At 39.1% G+C, this 5039-nt stretch overlaps 1 pseudogene; it reads right to left on the reverse strand.

The window, feature by feature from the left end:
• Positions 1-4630: 4630 nt before the first annotated feature.
• On the reverse strand, positions 4631-4811 carry LOC149276581 (U2 spliceosomal RNA; annotated as a pseudogene).
• Positions 4812-5039: the final 228 nt, after the last annotated feature.

Here is a 5039-nt window from a genome sequence, read left to right on the forward strand (position 1 = left end):
TTGGGAAATTGGAAGTGGTCACATATAAAATGCGCTATAATCTATAGTCATTTTAAGTTGCTTGCCGAGATGAGAGTAATTAGGATACCATTCTATCTGCTTATTAACTTACACCGGAATTCATATGTAGCCTTAAAAGTGCCATAAAACTTTTAAACTAATTTGGTTTCTTTTGAAGAAGCCAGATATTTTAAATAAGACAGCTAAAAAGGTATACGGAATAAGGAGCTTTAGGGATAGAAGAACATGACTATACAGTAGTCTGTAATATCTCCTCTTCCTTAACAAGCAACTGCTAAAAGATGTCATGCAACTACCAATAATCTGACATAGTTTGGCATTTGAAGATTATGGTCCTTCCACTGAGAATTTTTCTAGCCTAAAATAAGGCTAATCCCCCGGTTTTCTTCCTCCTGCATTCTTCTGCTGCCTCACGGGGGACCTTGCAGTGATGGGGTTCTACCTATGCTCCTTTTCAATGAGTGGCTGTTACATATTTTGAGATATATATATATATATATATATATAATTATTATTATTATTTATATATTTTTTTGTGATATTATATATGTTGTGAAGGCACTTGTAAATTAATATTACATTTTCAGAGTTTTCATTTTATACAAGATATGAGTTGGAGAGTCTTATGTTGGTATGCCCCCCCCCCCCAGCAAAAACAGCTAATCTTACACTTGAATTGTTTAGTTTATCAGGTCAGTGATGTTATGGTTAGATGAAGTAACCTAGACATATTTGCTTGAAGCACAATCATGAATGTCTTCTGAACATGATTAATGTTCTAGGACTTAATGGAAAAGAAATATGATACAAAACACAGTGGGAGGATTTTAAGAAAAGGGATTAATCCTGCATAAACAAGGTTCATTATAGATTGTGTATTATATAGAAAAGACTTCTGTGAATCACAATCTTGTCTTACACGTGTTTTTTTTCTTTCATAAATGAATCCAAATAAATTGAAAAGAGAAGTTACAGCGCATGACAACGAACATCACAGTTTTCTCTGCAAAAATATTCGAAATAAGACAAAATATATCTATTTACTTCAGTAACAAAAATCATCGATGGAGCCAGATTTCATGTTTTATAACTGTATACCTACTCTAATTGCCTGAAGGCAATTTTTTACTAGCTACCTTTGAGGAGGTATCAAAGAGGTCTATTCAATAAACTTGGGGTACTTGTAAGTTGGCTAAATGTGCAAGTTTGGAGCACATATTCCTTAACCCCTTCGTGACAAAGGCTGATTTTACTTTTTGTACCCTTCATGACAATGGCCGTTTTAACATTTCTGCGCTGCTCGTGTTTAGCTGTAATTTTCTTCTTTCCTGTTTACTGAACCCACACACATTAGATATTGCTTTTTATAGGACAAGAAGGGCTTTCTTTAGATGACATTGTTTTGATTGTATCATATTATTTACTATTAAAAAAAGTATAAAATATGGTGAAAAATTTAGAAATTTTTTTTTTTCTAACTTTTAGTTGAAAAATCTTTTACTCATCTATAAAAGGTAATAAAAAAACCTGCTAAATAGATTCTACTATTTGTCCTGAGTTTAGAAATACCCAATGTTTTTATGTTTTTTTGCTTTTTTCTGCACGTTATGGAGCAATAAGTACAGGTAGTGTTTTGCTATTTCAAAGCCATTTTTTCCAAATCTGGTAATTCTTCCCCCCATGTGCCATTTCGGGTATCTTTGAAGCCGTCAATGCAATTTACCCCATCAAATCATATATTTTTGAAAACTAGACAGCCCAGGGTATTCCAAATGCTGGTATTTTAATCCTTTCCAAGCACTTATTCTACCATCAGCCTTTGTCAAACTTTATGGTATTAATTTTTTTGCATTTGTTTTTTCACACACATTTTACTTTAGGTATGAATAAACAGGTTCTGGTATATGTCACTATCATAAAACACCCCAATATGTGTTTAGCAACATCTCCTGAGTACATCGATACCTCACATGAATGATTTTGCCTGGCTGTTTGGGGGCAAAAGGGCCACATTTGGGGCATGCACATTTTTCAATGTTGAACTTTGGCATTTGGGGATCCACTGCCCATGCCCTATTTGGTACATCTTTGAGCCGGGCCATTTCAGTGTGCCCAATAAATCTATATATTTTTGAAAACTAGACACCCCAGGGTATTTCAAATGCTAGTATTTTAACTCTTTCCATGCATCATATCTACCACCAGTCTTTGTCAAACTTTGTGGTAGTCATTTTTTTTGCATTTGTTTTGTCACACACATTTTACTTCAGGTATGAATTAAAAAGTTCTCGTATATGTCACTATCACAAAACACCCCAATATGTGTTCAGCAACATCTCCTGGGCGCAGTGATACCCCACATGAATGATTTTGCCTGGCTGTTCGGGGGCAAAAGGGCCACATTTGGGGCATGCACATTTTTCAATGTTGAACTTTGGCATTTGGGGATCCACTGCCCATGCCCTATTTGGTACATCTTTGAGCCGGGCCATTTCAGTGTGCCCAACAAAACCATATATTTTTGAAAACTAGACACCCCAGGGTATTTCAAATGCTAGTATTTTAACTCTTTCCATGCATCATATCTACCACCAGTCTTTGTCAAACTTTGTGGTAGTCATTTTTTTGCATTTGTTTTGTCACACACATTTTACTTCAGGTATGAATTAAAAAGTTCTCGTATATGTCACTATCACAAAACACCCCAATATGTGTTCAGCAACATCTCCTGGGCGCAGTGATACCCCACATGAATGATTTTGCCTGGCTGTTCGGGGGCAAAAGGGCCACATTTGGGGCATGCACATTTTTCAATGTTGAACTTTGGCATTTGGGGATCCACTGCCCATGCCCTATTTGGTACATCTTTGAGCCGGGCCATTTCAGTGTGCCCAACAAAACCATATATTTTTGAAAACTAGACACCCCAGGGTATTTTAAATGCTGGTATTTTAACTCTTTGCATGCACACATTTTACCACCAGCATTTTTTCAAAGTTTGCAGTAGTATTTTTGTGTGTGTATTTTTCCCACACACACCTACTTTATGTATGAATTTACAGCTCCTGGTATATGCCGCTGTCACACGACACCCCAATATGTGTTCAGCAACATCTCCTGAGTACAGTGATACCCCACATGCATGGGTTTGTCATTTTTGGGGGGAACTAAAAGGCCACATTTGGTACGTGTGCATTTTTCTAATTGGAAATTAGATGTGTGGCCATCTTTCCCCCCGTGTTAATTGGGACCTTGTTGAACCCGGCCAATTCAATTTACCCCATCAAATCATACATTTTTTAAAAGTAGACACCCCATGGGCATTTAATATGCCAGTATTTAAACTCTTTCCATGCGAGAATTGTTTTAAGCTAATATGCTAATTTTAGGACTTGCTCACAAAAATATATTTTTTTATATATATATTATTTTTTTTTTGCCTTTTTTAAATTTTTTTAACATTTTCAACTTGAAGGTTCCCCTGATAGTAACATCAGTGGGAAATTATTTTTACATTTTACTGTTTTTTTACTATTTTTTTTCTAATTATTATTAGTTTTATTTTATTTTTAATTTATTTTTACACTGTGATTAGAAAGCTGAGCTCCATTGACTTGCATGGTTGAATGCAGTACCTATATTCAACCTGCAAGTGGAGCCAGAGTTCTCTAGAGGGTCTGGAGACCGTCTAGCGAACTTTTTAGACTTTATTGGGTTTTTTTCCCGGGCCGCCGCCATCTTGCTGATGGCGAAGATCACCGGCAGCTGCGGCTGTGACCGCTCTCCGGAGCGGTCACAGTCCATCCCCAGGTAAGTGTTTGGTGTCGCTGGATGCCTCCTGATCGAGGCATTCCAGCGACACCATTTAAGTTTAGGAGGCGATTGTTGATCTTTTAAAACGGGCGTCCGCCGCCATACAAAGTATGCCGGATGTTGACGCCCCGGGGAGGGGCCAGAGATGGCCCCTTTGTGCCGATAATGGCGTTGCTGAATGCCTCGAGGTCGAGGCATTACAGCAACGCCGTTTCGGTGCAGAAAGCGAAAATAGATCGCTTTCTGCACCCGTTTAAAGACGTGCCGGTCCTGGCACGTCATTTGTCGTTATCGACTTGAATTTCCGTGACGTTCCCGGACTGGCAATTGTCATCAAGGGGTTAAAGCTCAATCGCACAAACACTCGCAAATAATCAGTCTCAACTTGAATACACTTAATTTTTTATTTTTTTTGGAGCCCGAGGTGTGTGCTCCTTGGGTGCTGTTCTGTGCCAAGGAGGCAACAGAAGCCCAGAATACGATACATGGGGGGGCGGATCTTCGAGTCTCACCCCTTCAGGGCACTCCCACAAGGGAGTAATCCCCTTTAGGCTTCACTGCCTCAAAAAAGAAAAACAGTGATCCAAAACGTGGTATCCAAAACGAAATCCAAAAGGTGATCATGGCCTCGCAGTGGGTCGAAGGAACTGTGAATTCCAAACCAAATTAATAGGCACACGTGTTACTCATTGTGATAATATAAATTAAATAAATAGGGGTTCAAAAATAAAGTCACAAACCCAAGCCCTAATGGATCGAGGGAAAGGACGTGCATAGAGAAACCGCCTAGTGTGATCGTGCGGTCACCATGTGCAGAGGCGTGCAAGCTGCACATGGTGACTCCAGCATATGTGTGCTGGGGCAAATCAGCACCTCGGGCTCCATGCTTTCCTGGCCCTAAGGCCAGAGGATCAGTGTTTCCCCCTCTTCCCATAGGGGTACTACACTTGATCTTAGCCAAAAGGCCGAGAAGCGAGAATACACTTAAGCTTCAGTCAAGCGTGGTTGGTTGAGTTACTCTTGAATAGATCCAAGTGTCCGGTTGTGCTGCACACACACTTGCCATGTTTTTTAGTTGAGGTGGAACCCAGAAATCACACAGAAAAACAATATTGGCATGACTGTTCAAACAAATGTTGCAAGGGTGTATGAAGCCAAAACATGTCCTCATTGTCACATTTCAAGAGAAGGGGCTCAAATTTCTA

The sequence above is a fragment of the Sceloporus occidentalis genome, unplaced genomic scaffold, assembly GCF_023333645.1.
Source record: "Sceloporus occidentalis isolate IW3139 unplaced genomic scaffold, rSceOcc1.0.p SCAF_233, whole genome shotgun sequence".
Classification (NCBI taxonomy): domain Eukaryota; kingdom Metazoa; phylum Chordata; class Lepidosauria; order Squamata; family Phrynosomatidae; genus Sceloporus; species Sceloporus occidentalis.